The sequence below is a fragment of the Emydura macquarii genome, unplaced genomic scaffold, assembly GCF_026122565.2.
Source record: "Emydura macquarii macquarii isolate MOO-44397 ecotype Brisbane River unplaced genomic scaffold, CSIRO-AGI_Emac_v2 contig_1644, whole genome shotgun sequence".
Taxonomy (NCBI): Eukaryota; Metazoa; Chordata; order Testudines; family Chelidae; genus Emydura; species Emydura macquarii.
Genome location: NW_027131781.1, coordinates 20,682,267 through 20,698,939, shown reverse-complemented (window position 1 = coordinate 20,698,939; position 16,673 = coordinate 20,682,267).

Here is a 16,673-nt window from a genome sequence, read left to right as displayed (position 1 = left end):
GTATCGATACAGCTGTGCCGCTGTAAGCATGCTCATGAGGCCGCGCTATGCCGACCGGAGAGAGCTCTCCCGTCAATATACTAAAACTCGCTCAATGAACAGTGGTAGCTATGTTGGCGGCGAGCATCTCTCACCAACACAGCGCTGTGCACATGAGTGCTTATGCCAGCAAAACATATGGTGCTCGGGGCGAGGTGTTTTTTTTTTCACACCCCCTGAGCAAGAAGAGTTTTGCTGACATAAGTGCTAGTGTAGACATGGCCTGATTTCCTTTCTTGCCAGACCCCTGGGCCCTCAAATGTGACCTCTAACCATCGTAGGCCTCATCTACATGTCAAAGTTTTGCCAGCGTAGCTATGTAGGCTAGGGGTGTGTTTAAAAAAAAAAAAGACATACCAACTTAGCTATGCCAGCAAAACCCCCAGGATAGATGCAGCCGTATCAACAGAAAAGTGCTTCTGTCAGCATAACTAGTATCATTCAAGGAGGTTGTTTTACTATTCCAGTAGAACTCTGCTTTCTGTTGTGTCTACACTAGGGGATATGCCAGCAAAAGCTATGCCACTACAGCCATGCTAGCACCGGCTCTGTAGTGTAGACATGGCCTTACATGCCTTTGTACTCAGATACCACGGTGGTGAGCACAAATGAGAACCTGACAGAATGTACACTTCTTTACACTCATATTCAGCGGGCCTGATTCTGAACTAATTTATAGTGTTTCAATATTGGTGAAACTCCATTGGCATCAATATATTTCAGTGTATGCGCAATGTGCCCAGCCATTTAATGGCATCATCATCAGCCAGGTGGAGAGCCAGTAGCCTGCCATCGAAATAAGTCAGTGGGCGCGCGACAATAACGTGCAACGTAGTCTGGAGTTGACTGCAGCTGCATCGTGGATCAATAGAAAAACCCCATATAAAGAGATTGGCCTCACAGTTGCCCTGTTCTGTTAAAAAATGGTTCAGGGATGACCACAGGTCCTTTTGCAGTTTAAAACCTGCTGGACAGATGGTTGGGTAACTGATGAGAGAGTGATTCATGACTGTTATCATTGACCATTCATTGTGCCAAGCAGATTCCACTGTCATGTCCTGTGGTGGCATAAATGACCATAATAGTGTCTAGAAGACAGGCGAGCTGGCAGGTGGTTGAAGAGGTCTGCGTACAACAGCATGTCGCTATTCTCATGAATCTTAGCCAATAGCGTGACAGAGGCCTTCTCACGGCAAATGTGAGGCAGTGTTATGTTACTAAGTATCGGTAGCCATGGCAACAGGGTTGCTCGTAAGGTCCCAGGAACAACATGCATAGCTTTGTTAAGCTCTACATCGACCAGCCTTGTGTGAGACAACCAATACCATACAAGAGCACAGGACTCTGCTGTGGAATAGCAGAGGGCAATGGCTGATGGTTTAAGTGTCCAGGTGCTCACACCCCAGGTTGAACTGGCCAATTTTCTGAGCAGGTTGTTCTGAGTGCTGACTTTGGCTGCCATCTTCCTCAAGTGGTTGCGGCATGTTAATGACCTATCCAATGTCAGACCGAGGTAAACGAGGTTTGGATCATGCTGCAGGTGTTGGCCATTGAGGAAAACGTTTAACTCATGGCTTGCACTTGCATTATGCAGATGGTATACACTAGAAATCATCTTAGATAAGTTTGGCTGCAGGTGCCATCGACTACAGTAGTCTGCCATGAGAGTCATATCTTCATTCAAGCCCTTGTCAATTTCTGAGAAGGACTGAGCTTCGTAGCTGTGCCTGATGTCATTGGCATGGATAAATTTGCGCGGGAGTGTAGCTGGCAGGTCGCTGAGGTACACATTGAACAGTTTTAGTGAAAGAACTGAGACTTGAGGGAGGCCATTGATCTGACACCTCCAAGAGCTACAGCAGTTGCCCATGTGTTACTCTAAACCGCTTGTTTTGGAGAAAAAGCTCTACTTCTTCAGCCACCCAATGTGAGGCAATTGGAAAGAGTTTAAACAAAAGGCCTCTGTGCCAAACTGTCAGAGGCAGTGGTCAAATCCAAGAAGACAACTCCCATCTTTATATTTTGTTGAAAACCATTTTCGATAAAGGTAGTTGGAGGCAATGGATCAGCATTCACGTTGCACTTCCCGTCAATACCCGGCCCGGACAGAGGAAGAGAATGATCCAACCAGAGGACCAAATTCGGCGACGCATCCTAGTCACATGCTGTCTGACTGCGATCCCAATGTATCACCATCCTTTGACTTTCAAGCCACTGGACTGGTGCTTCGAATTCTTCAGCTTAATGTTAAGGGTCTGTCAACAGCCGAACGCAGCATCATTAAGGCATTGGCATTAATGGAATTATCTCAATTTACACAAGTGTAAATTAAATCAGAAAGAGGGCCTAATATTCAGAGATAATACGCAAAGGTGGCTGTAAGTCGAAGTGAGACTAGGGAAGGAGCTGTATTGATGTACAAGGAGCTGATGGGAGAGATCGGAAGAATGTGTACATTATACCAATTTACTATCCTTTCAGGTCACTTAGGCTGACCTCTGAAATTTTCTCACAGGCCTCCTCCCCTACCTAATTGCACCCTGTAAGAACAGTGGAAAGTACATGTTCTGCACTACCCCAGAGTTACTTTCCTAGAAAATAACTGTTCAGGATTTCAAGGAGCAGTAAGTCCTGTGACGGGGAAGGCAGCACTCCTCAAGTTGCAAGAAGTTTTTAGATTAAGTATTTTAAATAATTACAAAGTGGTGGTTCCTAAGACATTCCCATCAAAATAACAACGTTCCACACACAGCTCTCCACGCACCCTTGCCTATTTTCCAGCGTGGAGGGCCCAGTTCAACTCAAGCCAAGACAGTCAGAAGAGGGATAGCTGGACTCACTTTTTGAACTATTTGAAGAGTGAGAAAAGCTATGCTGATGTTCAAGGAAGACTCACCTTTCTGAATACAAATTATCCTATCTTCTCTCTGGACATATATAACAGATTACAATGGGCCAGATTGTGCTCTTACATATACCCTGTGCAACCCCACTGGCTTTAATGGAGCCAGAGCAGGAAAGGGAGGCACAAGAAATCTTAGCTACATTCTCCCAACTTAGCCATTAAAACCAGGTCAGGCCAGTTTTCTTGTTTCCTTTCCACATGGGAAAATAAGTAAAAAAGAGAGTGAGGTCATTGTGATGAGAACTCACTATCTTGCCACCCAGTATAGTTGGCTTACTTGCATTATTTTCATTTTTTCTTGGACACATGGCGAAGCCAGAGGACTGAAATTCACCTCTATGCAGAAGGCCGGCACAAGGCCTACACACTGCTTCAGGTCTCAGATCAGAGCCTAAATGGAGCATAGAGCTTATCCCGGGGTGAATTTCATCCAAACTCAGGGCTTCCCAAAGTGTGGGAGGAGCTGCCCCGTTGGCCATGGCAGTGCAGAAAATGTATAAATGAAGATGCACAGGCCGCCTTTAACAACACGCAGTGGAGTGGAGGGTGGGTATGTGCATGTCATTGTCATATCCCTGAAAGGTGCTCAGCTGTCAAAAGTTTGGGACATGTCCAAAGTGAAGGCTTTGGCTGTTTAAGTGTGTGAGACAGACAAACAGCAACCTTCACCTGAGAGCCATTTAGCACAATTCTGGCTGGCTTAGCTGAGAAAGGGGGCTGCCTCATCTTCTAGTGCATGGACCTCATGCAACTCTAATTTACTTGTGCCATGCTCAGATATTATAGTGATGGGTGCTAGAGAAAAGCAATAGACAAAGAAAGGGATCTGCTCTTGAGTGGTTGCTATGATACTGTGCAGAAATCACAGACAGAGGGCCAAAATTCTGGGCTAAGTTAAACCACATGTGATTTTGAAGTCAACGGGCTTTAAGATGGCATGGTATATAGCTCAACGAGTTCAGCTGCCCAACAAAAAATTCTGCTACTTGGTTAACGTTATGCAACTGTTGGGCCAGGATAGGTATATCTACACTCCACTGTAAACCTGGTCAGTGGGATCAGGGCCTGTGGCCTGGGTGTTTCCAAGCCTGTGCTTGAGCATCCACACTGCCCAGTAAACCTGGCCTTATAACTGCTGGACCTGGGGCTCATAGCAATGCAAAGGCGTCCATACTTCGCTATGCCGATCTTTGGACCTGGCTCAGCAGCTTCAGCTGCATCCACAATGCAAAATGACAGGGCTTGTACCAGAGTTACAGCAGGACTCAGGACCTAGGATCCTGGTAGGGATGAGGGTCAGAGCCAGAGTGTTTGGTGACCCACGTCAGACTGATTTGTGTGGACAGAAGAGGGGCTTGGACCCAAACCTGAGCCAGAGCTTGTGTGGATTAGCAGTACCCCACATTCGCTGGCACACCCCCACAGGCTATCCGAGGACCACAGCAATCTAGACATTGATTGGATCGATGACGTCACTCACTGGTGAAATGCTGTTGCCTCTGGGGTACAAAGAGCTGATGATTAGTAGACAAAAAATGAAGAATACACCGTCCAGTTGGAACTTCAGGGCAAATTGCAAATATAATTACCCGAATGGAATTTGTCCAGCCTAGATGAGCGCTGACAGTAGATAAGATATTGCCATTCTGGAAGCCCAACCCTATTACATTTGTTTTTCACAACATCAGGATGAGTTACTGGAGCACTGGAGAGTGCAAGCCCAGCGAGCCTGCAGAATTTCGTTTGCCTTAGATTGTTTATCCAAAGAAGATACAGGGGGATACTGAAAGAGTTGTAATTATCCATAATCTTATCTGAAGCCATCAAAGATATTCATCAGGTGATTACAATAAAAGCCAAGAAAATAATTCAACCACTTTACTTTGTGGAGTTGGAGACCTTGAGGCACAATGTGAGTTTTCTGGGGGTTATGGGTGACCCCATTTGTCAGGAATGGGCAGCAAAAGGAACTGAGTTCTCCTTTTGAGGTGCTAAAGAGACATCTTCACCTTACCATTCACCCTTCTGCCTGAACATTTTTTTACCCACCATTGCTACAAGTAACAGCTAAGACTGCTACAACAAAGAGATTTGAAGGGGTGGGGGGGATGTATTTTTCTCTATTTTTTTTCAGTTTTCTTCTTCCTTTGTACATGAGAGCATTTCACTTGCAATCAATTTAATCGTTTCCCCTGTGTTGTTAGGCCGGGAGGCGGGCAGTTGCAGCCAGGTCAATTTGCCCCAGGCCCCACCCCCACCCCCTAGGGACAGCCCTGGTTGTTACTCATTCATTTTCTGCTCTAGTTTGTGTAGGGGTTTTTTGCATCGCTATGGGAAACATTGAAAGTTTAAAAATAGGAAAATGTGTTTGAAAATTCACAAAACTGGCAGGGAGACACCGGAGTCAGGCTAGCACCTAACCCCGCTTTTGATTTGTTTCTTTAAAATGATTAGATTTCAACTTGAGTGGCTCTCTTTAAAATAATGGAAACACATTCTAAATAGGCAAATTTCCTGTTATATGCAGTTTAGAGACTTCTTAATGAAAGTGAACATAGAGAAAAATCTCATCCCAAGGTACCCATTAGAACCCTTACTGACTGGCCGGAGTGCACGAAAGGGTTGCTCAAAATACGATTCTAGACCTTAAAAAGTGCTGAAATGGCTAAGAACGGACCAAAAATGGTACAATGGCAGCAGGACATGCAAATTCAGCTCACAGAGAAGGAAAAATTCCAGGTGCTGGAAGCTACAGCTGACACCATCCTAAATAACAGGAGGCAGGCATAACGATGTAGCGTTCCTAGGAGCTTTATGTCTCTTTACTGCTATAACAACAGTAGACCCCCCAAACTCCTGTCAGGAGACGCCATCTTTGTGCTTGTCCAGCCGAGTGTGTCCTTAAATGGCCCTGCTTTGGAACGCAATTTGTGAGACACTCAGGAACACATTCAAAGTTCCTGAGACACAAAACCTTGTTGCCTGGGTATAAAACTGGATCCAGTGTCCAGACCTGCTGGAAGAAAGTACTGCACTTGAATGAGTCCGTGCCAAAGAATGTATTTGGTACGTTTCTCATGGACCAGTGAACTTCCTCGGGTGACAGGTTTCCGTTCCAATATGGCAAGTGACAATTTTCAGATGCCATTTGTGGTTTTACATTGTCCTGAAAAGCTAAGAATTATCTCTTTTTTTTAAAGCTATGAACAGTTTTAAAGGTATTGGCAGCTAAAACTATGGCAGAAGAGGACATGGCATGCTGCCATATGGCACACAGGTGTAAAATAGCATACATTAGCGCCATCTGCCATGCAGGTGTGTGCTGAGATTGTTGTACAATGACTACCAGATGCGCAGATTGAGATTATGTCACTTTTTGTTTAGCTACGAATGTAAATGACAACAAGAATTACAGCACTATTTCCATAAAAAGGAGCTCAGCCTTTGCATGTTTCCTCAGAAATACAAATGTGATTTTAATCGATCGGAGCCTAAAAGGCTTTCTATACACAGCTACATACTGGCCAATAATTGAGCACGCCATCTGTAATAGTTTACTGGTTGGAGCAGCCAGGGATTTCCCTACACACAAACACCTCTGAACTCCCCCATCCCCCCCAGTGGTCAACAAGTTACATTGCAGTGTTGCCAATTTAGTCATTTGCCAAGCCCCAATCCCTGTAAATTTGAACATGGGGAATACTCTGGGAGCAGCAGAATATATTGGGCTGCCACCTGTTGGACATTTTGAAGCTTCAGTGGCTCAGGCTGACAAACCCTTACAGGAAGGGTGGTGTTCAAAAACGACTCTGATCACACAAGCCCTTTGTGTGATTTTCATTGCCCCTCCCCACCCCCCGAGAATACAGGCTTCTCCACGCACTTTAGCAACTTGGTGACTCACAAGCCTGCGGCAATAATGCCACTGCTGTAAGGCCCTATGAAACCTTAAAGCTTTTACCTAATTATTCAATCAGGAAATACACAGAGGGGAAAAAAAGGACTAAGAACAAACCCTAAAGATTCCTACAATGTGATGTGCCCTTAATGTGCACATTAATTCACTGGAAGGTAATTGGCATGTGAGTTCTGCCCAGCGCATTTGATATAATAACAGCAACAATAGGAAAGATTTTCATAGATCATAAGGCTGGAAAGGACCATTGTGATCATCTCATTTGACCACCTGTGTAACACAAACCATAGGGTTTCCTTGAATTAATTCCAGTTTGAATTAAAGCATGTCTTTTAGAAAATCATCTCATCTTGATTTTAAAATGTAAAGTGATGGAAAACCCATCATAGACCTTGCTAAGTTGCTCCCATGGTTAATTACCTTCACTGATAAAAAATTTGTACCCTATTTCTAGTCTAAATTTGTCCAACCTTATCTTCCAAACCAATAGGTCTTGTTATACCTATCAGCTAGGTTGAAGAGCCCTCTATTAGCAAATTTCTGTTCCTTGTATAGGTACTTATAGACTATGATGAAGTTACCCCTTAACCTTCTCTTTGATCAGGTAAATAGACGGAGCTCCTTGAGTCTTTCACAATTATCTATGTTTTTCTAATCCTTTAATCATTCTTGGGGCTCTTCTGTGAACCCTCTCCAATTTTTCAACATCCTTCTTGATGTGTGGAAACCGGAACTGGACACAGTATTCCAGTTGCTGTCACACCAGCACCAAATAGATAGGTAATATAACTTCCTTACTCCTACTCGTGATTCTCCCGTTAATATGTTCAAGGCCTGAATGAGCTCTTTTGCCCCCTAATCTTTGTCATCTGCAAACTTCATCAGAAATTATTTTATATTTTCTTCAGGTCATTGATAAAAATATTAAATAGCCTAGGGCCAAGAACCGATCCCAGAGGACCACACTACAAACACACCTGCTCAATGATGATTCTCCATTTATAATTGTAGATTGAGACCTATCAGTTAGCCAGTTTTTAATCAGTTTAATTTGTGTCATGTCGATTTTGTATCGTTCTAGTTTCTTAATCAAAATATCAAGTGGAACCAAGTCAAATGCCTTGCAGAAGTCTATTACATCAACACTATTACCTATATAACAAAAATTGTATTCTTATTTAAAAAAAGATATCAAGTTAGTTTGACAAGATCTATTTTCCAAAAATCTATGTTGATTGGCATTAATTATATTACCTTCTTTTAATTCTTTATTAATCTAGTCCTGTATCAGCTGTTCCATTATTTAACCCAGGACTGACATCAGGTCGGCTGACAGGCCTATAATTATCTGCGTCACCCCATTTACCATTTTAAAATATTGGCACAAAATTAGCTTTCTTCAAATCCTATGGAACTTCCTCAGTGTTCCAAGATAGTGAAAATCAACATTAGTGGCCGAGAACGTTCCTCAGACAACTTTTTAAAAAGTTTTGAATGCAAATTATTGTGACTTGCTGAGTTGAAATTCGCTGACATTAATCACTGTCGCTTAACATCCTCCTGCATTACTTTTGGAATGGAAAAGATTTCATCATCATATAATATGAATACATCATCTGGCTTTTTTTCCAATCACAGATCCAAAACATTTATTGTACACTTCTGCCTTATCTGCATTATTATTGATAATTTTTCCCTTTCCATCTAGTAACAGACCAATACCATTGTTAGGATGCCTTGTGTTCCTAAAATACTTCAACAACTCCTTGTTGTCCTTTGGCGACAGATTTCTCCTTGTGTTATTTTACTTTACTTGTCAATTTTCTACAGCTCCTAGCTTCTAATTTATATTCATTATCATCAACTTTCCCTTTTTTCCCTTTGTTCTATATTCTGTGTTCATGTTTATTTTTTATAGTTGCTTTCACTTCCCTTTGAGTCACAGTGGTTTTTTAACCATTGTAGCTCTCGCTTTTGATTTTGCCTTTTTGGGCCTCTAATAAAATGTTCTTAGTTCCCAGTTCTCATTCCTCTGTTGAAATTCAACCCATCACATCAGTGCTCCTAATTTCTCAAAGCCATTTTATATTGGTGCTTTTTGTGGTTAAAAGTCAAGCAATAGTGGCTTTAAAATCACATAATTGGCTTTAACAAATTAAGGCAGAGTGTATGTTTGCTTAGACACAAGCTACCTGATGCCATTTCCCATGACAGGGTGTAATCAGTAAATCGTATGCATGGTAAGTTGTGCTGCAGAATAAAGTATTAGTTTTATATCTCAGTGGACAGGTGGTTGCAGAGTGTTTATGCATTTCTATTGTTGTACCTTTACTTTCTTTACACAGATTTATGAGCCTTTGTTCTTATCTCATAGGAGTTGTTGGAAAATCTGATCTTGATTGTTTCACAAAAAGAAGGAAAAGGAATGAGGGCATTGAGCAAAAACTCCACTCACTAAACACTTAGTTAATGAAAACCTGGATCAGGGAAAGTGTGAAGTAAACAAACTACTTTCTTGATAAGAAAATTTGCATTACTTGCTTGTCGTTGAAAATGGTCACCAACAGACTGAACAAAAGCCTTTTAATCTCTCCTGATCCTGAGCTCTTGATTAGGCTATGGTGAGTCCAGCTCAGTTCAACAGGAGAAATTCTTTTCAGTGGACAACTAAATAGACAAGAATAATATTATTAGGATATGGAGCCTGATGCGGCAAGATGTTGAAAATCCATAACTCCAATTGACTTCAGTGAGCTATATGGATGGCTGGCAGTCTCAGGATCAGGCCCATTATATATATTTTATAAGCAACAAAAGCAAGTTCATCTACAGATACCTTAGAATACATATTTATTTATGTACAATGTTCTTAAGGTATTTGGGCAACAACTATTGAACTGGTTTGTCAGTTACACTGACTAGCGTCTAGCCTCTGATGTGTGGTTTGAACCAGAGTTCATTCTGGGGGTTATTATAGTACAAAGATCGGGTGAGGAAGGAAAGCAAAAGGCCTTACCTAATGTGAACAGTCTGGAATCAGAATGGGAAAATAGCTTAGCAAGCCTGTTCAAGTATCAGACTTACCATTTGCTCTGACATCATTCATTCTAGCCTGGTTCACAGATCAAAGCGCTTGTGCCTTAAAGACGCAGGACTCAGTACAAAACACAGACAGTAAAGCCAAGTGCATGCAGGCTAGTGTGCCTGTCCCTGGCTGCCTGAAATAGCTTGCCTGATTCTGCTCTTCACACCAATGGAACTCTATTGCTTTTGGTGGAGATACCCCTGATTTACAGTCATGTAAAATCAGAATCAGGCCCTTTGAACTGCACAGGGAAAGTCAGGAAAATCTTTAATTCTGAGCAATATCACATTTCTTCGTTCTTTTTGTCAGTATATGAAACTGATTCATGATACAGGCTCTGCTTTGCCATGGTGGGATTGTTTGAAAAACCACTCCCAGCAGATGTTTCTTTTTTCCTTCAGAAAAACTATATAAGGTCATAAAGTACTTGGGATGGGGGGAGTTTTTTCAGACTCTTAGAGGCTCGTGACTCTTAAATCATCTCCCAGTACTCCAAACTATTTTACCAGAGCTAATAATGTTAATGTGTTTGGATAAAACAGTAGATTTGGGGGTTAGTTCTCTGTGTGGTTGTACAATTTAAAACAAGATGCTAGAGTTTTAGATAACGCTCCACCAAAGGTAGAATTCAGTGTCACACAGGCAGAAAAGATGTGCAAAGCTAGACGAAGAGAAAAGAGATGACGTTTAAAAGAGAGGGAAGTGCAAGTTAATATTCTTCGGATCAGGCAGTGCAGACCAGCGGGTAATGCACAGGCATGAGAATCAGGAGACCTGATTTTTATGTCCACCTCTGCTGTGTAATTTTGGCTAATTACTTAACCGCTCCATGGCTCAGAGCTTCCATCTGTAAAATGGGGATAATGATACATATCTACCTGTGTAAAGCACTTTGGGCCAGAGAAGGAGTGAGAATGACTCTATAGCCTGGTGAAGAGGGCACTTACCTGAGCTGCCTGGGTCTAGTCCTGTGCTAATGAATATTTTGTACAAAGTGGATCAGCTTCAACAAGAGAACTGTTCACTGATAACAAATAGACCAGGGGTTAGGGCACTCAGCTAGGAGGTGGGAGACTTGGGGTCAAGTCCCTATGCTAACTCAAGTAGTTTGCAGGGACAAAATGCTAGGTCTCCTAGGTAAGTACTCTAACCAGTGGGCTGTTGGTTATAAGAGGCAGCAGCACCTCCTGTTCAGTTTTTCATGGGAAAAGATTGACATGGCTTAGGTGCTGTGACAGGGCCAGACCGCACGGCTATGAAAGAGTGCTGGAGGGCATGTATATTAGCCCCAGGCTCCATAAAGCCCTCTTCCCTGGGTAACCCAGCTGGGGCTAATTTAAGACAGTTGGGCCAATTAGGCCACCTGGGGCCCATCAAAGAAGCTGCCCCAGCAGATAAAAGCCTCCACTTCAGGCAGGCCAGGGAGGCTGAAGGGAGTTAACAGCGAGAGGAGAGGAGGCACAGACCAAAGCGAAGCGAAGTAAAGCAGAGCGGAGAAGAGCTGCCCTGCCCTGCTGCAGCGACAGCCGCGGGGCTCGGAACTATCATCCGCTGCGGCTACCACACTGAGGCGGAGAAGGCTACAGGCCGGGGGGCCACGGACAGGCGACCCAGGGAAGGTAGTCGGTCTCAGGGACTGAGCAGGGTGAGACCACTCCTCACAGGGTCCCTGGGTCGGGGGCCCGGGGCAGAGGGTGGGACCGGGTCCCCCCCCCCCCTGCACTCCCCTCCCAGCCGCACCACTGGCGTAGCCGGTGAAGCGCAGGATCCACCAAGCGGAGCAGGCGTACCCCGCCACACTGGTGTCAGAAGTGGGATACAGCGTGCGCAGCGGCTAGAGAGAAAGAGAGAGAGAGAGAGAAAAAAAAAAAAAAGGAGAAAAAAACCCCAAGAGGGTGCGGGACTTTCCCTTTCTCCTCCTTCCCACCGCAATGGACGACGTAGTAAAGGCACTCATACAGGCCACGGCGGCCCAGCAAGAGGCCACCCGGGCCCAGATCGCCACTCAGCAGGAATCACTGAGGCTTCAACAAGAGACTAATCAGTTGTTGATCAGCCAGGCCAACCAGGACCGGGCCCTTTTGCGAGAGGTGGCGGCCCAGCTGAGGGCCTTGGCTTCTCAAACCCCAGGGCCGGATGGGGCGCGAACACTACGTGCCACCGGCTATCTACAGAAGATGACTGGGGAGGACGATTTGGAGGCATACCTCCTTACTTTTGAGCGGGTCGCCGCACGGGAGGCTTGGCCCCAGGCTCAGTGGGCTGGTATTCTCGCCCCCTTCCTGAGCGGGGAAGCCCAGAAGGCCTATTATGACCTACCCGCGGCGGCGGCGGCAGACAATGCCCAGTTGAAGGCAGAAATCCTGGCTCGGTCGGGGGTAACGACAGCCGTGCGGGCCCAGAGGTACCACGACTGGAGATTCCAGGAGGGCAAGGCTCCGCGGTCGCAGCTATTTGACCTCGTCCACCTCGCCCAGAAGTGGCTGCAACCAGAGGTCCACCGGCCGGAGAAGGTCCTGGAGATCCTGGTTATCGACCGGTATATGAGGGGGCTGCCGGCCGACCTCCGCGCTTGGGTAGGGCAGAATGACCCCTCGTCTTATGATGACTTAGTTGCGCTAGTAGAGAGGCAGGTAACGGCCAGGGGTCTCGCCCGGCCGGTCAGAGAGGACCTGCCCCGGGTCAGACGACCCACCCCAGTTCCAAGAGGCCGGACACCCCAGAACCCAGCGAGGACTAGGTGGAGGACAAAGGAGACTGAGGGCCCGCTGGAGGCCACCAAGGGACGGGATGACATGGGCAGGGAGGATAGAGCTAGACCCCCTAGCCCAAAGAACAAAGGGGTGCCTAGGACCCTGTACCGCTGCTATGCATGTGGGGAGTGGGGACACATAGCTGCCCAATGTCCCAACACCGACGAACCCATGCAGTGCAACCTGGGAACTTGGCCGGACCCCTGCAGCCTAATCCACCTCGTAGGGGTCGCCCTAACCCCCCACAGATACACGAGGCCTGTGAAGCTGAACGGGGTCAAGACCCTGGCACTGGTGGATTCTGGGAGCGCCATTACGCTCGTCTCGGGAAAATTGGTGAAGCACAGCCAATTAGCACAAGCTAAACGCACGGGGGTGACATGTGTCCACGGGTCCGTAAGCTACTACCCCACCATCCCAGTGGACATCGAAGTGCAGGAAGGTGTCACCAGAGTGACCGCAGGAGTGGTTCCTAGGCTCCCATATCCAGTTCTTATAGGGAGAGACTTTCCGGGCTTTGGGACCCTCCTTCCCCCAGAGGGGCCAGGGGGAGAGGAGGAACTTGAAACCACCAGGCGGGCCCTTCCCCGTGAAGACCATCCCCCGATGTTCTCTGAGATCGCCCAGGATCTATTCCCAGCCCCAGGGACGGGCCGGAAAACCCGGGCCGAAAGGAGGGCGGCTAAGGCTTTGGGCACGAGAATCCTGGCCCAGGGGCTGAAGCCAGCCATGGTAGGCCGACAGACCCGGGCGGCAGCTAGAGAACCGGCCCAGAGCGAAGAAGGCCCTGAAGCAGACGCCGAGCTGAGTCGTACCGAACCGGAAGCCGGGGTAGAGACCGGGCCCTTGGAGCTGGGACAACTAGAAACAGGGCGAGAGAACTTCGGTCGAGACCAGGCCAATGACCCAAGATATGTCAACGCCAGGACAGAAGTGGCCGAGATCGATGGAGTCCCAGTGGAAGGAAGAGCTCGAGGCCCGGGGCCGTACTTTCTGGTAAAGGGGGACCTGCTGTATCGGGCCACGGAGATGAGCGGGGAGCGGGTGTTGCAGCTCCTGGTGCCGAGGAAGCACCAAAACGCCGTGCTGAGCTTAGCCCACAGCCACCTCTTTGGGGGGCACTTGGGCGTAGAAAAGACCCTGGCCCGGATCCTGAGGAGGTTCTTTTGGCCAGGTATACACGAGGAAGTTCGGCGCTATTGCGCCACCTGCCCCGAATGCCAACTACACAGCCCCCAGCCTCACTTGCGGGCCCCTTTAGTGCCCCTGCCCATCATTGAGATCCCCTTCGAGCGTATTGCGATGGACCTCGTGGGGCCTTTGGAAAAAACAGCCAGGGGGCACCAACACATACTCGTTGTCCTCGATTATGCTACCCGGTATCCAGAAGCCGTTCCCCTGCGGAATACCACTTCCAAAGCGATCGCAACAGAGTTAGTGAAGATTTTCGCCCGGGTGGGGCTGCCCAAGGAAATACTAACGGATCAAGGGACCCCGTTCATGTCGAAACTCATGAAGGACTTGTGTGCTCTCCTACGGGTGCGGGCCCTACGGACCTCCGTCTATCACCCCCAGACGGACGGCCTGGTGGAGAGGTTTAATAGGACCCTCAAGGCCATGATCAAGAAGGTGGTGAGCCGAGATGGCAAGGACTGGGATACCCTGTTGCCGTACCTTATGTTCGCCATTCGCGAGGTTCCCCAGGCCTCCACGGGGTTCTCCCCTTTGAACTACTGTACGGGCGTCACCCCCGGGGCATCTTGGACATAGCCAGAGAAACCTGGGAGGAGGAGCCCACCCCGGGAAGGAACGTTATCGATCATGTACTCCAGATGAGGGATCGGATAGCCCGAGTGACCCCCATTGTGCGGGAACACTTAGAGAAAGCCCAGAGGGCCCAGCAGGTCCACTATAATCGCCACGCCATGGTTCGACGATTCCAGCCAGGAGACCAGGTGATGATTCTCGTACCTACCGCCGAGAGCAAACTGTTGGCCCAATGGCAGGGGCCCTATGAAGTGGTCGAGCCCGTGGGAGAGACCAACTATAAAGTACGGCAACCAGGGCGCCGGAAGCAAGAGCAGATCTACCACATCAACTTGTTAAAACCATGGAGGGCCCGAGAAGCATGTATGACCTTCACCCAGGAGGTGATAGCACCAGAACAAGTGAAGATATCCCCCGATCTAACGCCAAACCAAAAGGCCGAGGCAGTGGAGATGGTAGCCCAGAACCAAGATGTCTTCACGACTAGCCCAGGCCGAACAACGGAGGTCGTTCACCATATCATCACCAGCCCTGGGGCAAGGGTCACGATGAGACCCTATCGAGTACCCGAGGCCAAGAGAAAGGAGATTAAGGCTGAGGTCAAAAGGATGTTGGAGATGGGGGTCATAGAGGAGTCCCATAGTCAGTGGTGTAGCCCAATTGTGCTAGTACCAAAGCCAGACGGCACTACGAGGTTCTGCAACGACTTCCGCCGGCTAAACGAGGTATCTCGGTTTGACGCATACCCAATGCCCCGTATAGATGAGCTTGTGGACCGAGTGGGCAAGGCCCGATTCCTGACTACCCTAGATTTGACCAAGGGATACTGGCAAATCCCACTAGCTACAGAGGCAAAGGAAAAGACGGCGTTTTCAACACCAGATGGATTGTTCCAGTACACGGTCCTCCCCTTCGGACTACATGGGGCCCCAGCCACCTTCCAGCGCCTAATGGACAAGCTGTTACGCCCCCATGCTGACTATGCCGCTGCGTATCTGGACGACATAGTCATCCATACCCTAGATTGGGAGACACATCTGAGGAAGGTGGAAGGGGTACTGCACACTTTGAGGCGGGCTGGCCTCACTGCAAATCCCGCCAAGTGTGCCATTGGTCTAGCCGAGGCTAGATACCTCGGCTACATTGTAGGGCGGGGCACAGTAAGACCCCAGCTCAACAAGCTGGAAGCTATCCAGAATTGGCCCCGGCCCAACCGAAAGAAGCAGGTCCGAGCATTTTTAGGGGTGGTAGGGTACTACCGACGGTTCATCCCCCATTTCGCTTCCAGAGCCAGCCCCCTAACCGACCTGATCAAGGCCCGGGGCCCGGACATGGTACGATGGACCGCAGGGGCAGAGGAAGCCTTCACAGACTTACGGACGGCCCTCTGCAGTAACCCCATACTCCTCGCTCCTGACTTTACAAAGGAGTTTATTTTGCAGACCGACGCCTCGGAGGTGGGGCTGGGGGCGGTCCTGTCACAGATGGTGGGTGACGAGGAACATCCCATTATGTACCTCAGCAGGAAGCTCCTCCCGAGGGAGCAGAGGTATGCTGTAGTGGAGAGGGAGTGCCTCGCTGTCAAGTGGGCAATGGAGGCACTCCGATACTACCTGCTGGGGCGCCACTTTACGCTGGTGACCGACCACGCTCCCCTCCAGTGGATGCAGCGAAACAGGGAGAAAAACGCGCGGGTGACCCGGTGGTTCTTGTCCCTCCAACCCTTCCGGTTCACCATACAGCACAGGGCGGGACGTCGCCATGGGAATGCTGATGGCCTGTCCCGGGTTCACTGTCTGACGTCCCAAGTTGCCCAAACCTGGGGGCTTGAGCAGGGGGGGAGGATGTGTGACAGGGCCAGACCGCACGGCTATGAAAGAGTGCTGGAGGGCATGTATATTAGCCCCAGGCTCCATAAAGCCCTCTTCCCTGGGTAACCCAGCTGGGGCTAATTTAAGACAGTTGGGCCAATTAGGCCACCTGGGGCCCATCAAAGAAGCTGCCCCAGCAGATAAAAGCCTCCACTTCAGGCAGGCCAGGGAGGCTGAAGGGAGTTAACAGCGAGAGGAGAGGAGGCACAGACCAAAGCGAAGCGAAGTAAAGCAGAGCGGAGAAGAGCTGCCCTGCCCTGCTGCAGCGACAGCCGCGGGGCTCGGAGCTATCATCCGCTGCGGCTACCACACTGAGGCGGAGAAGGCTACAGGCCGG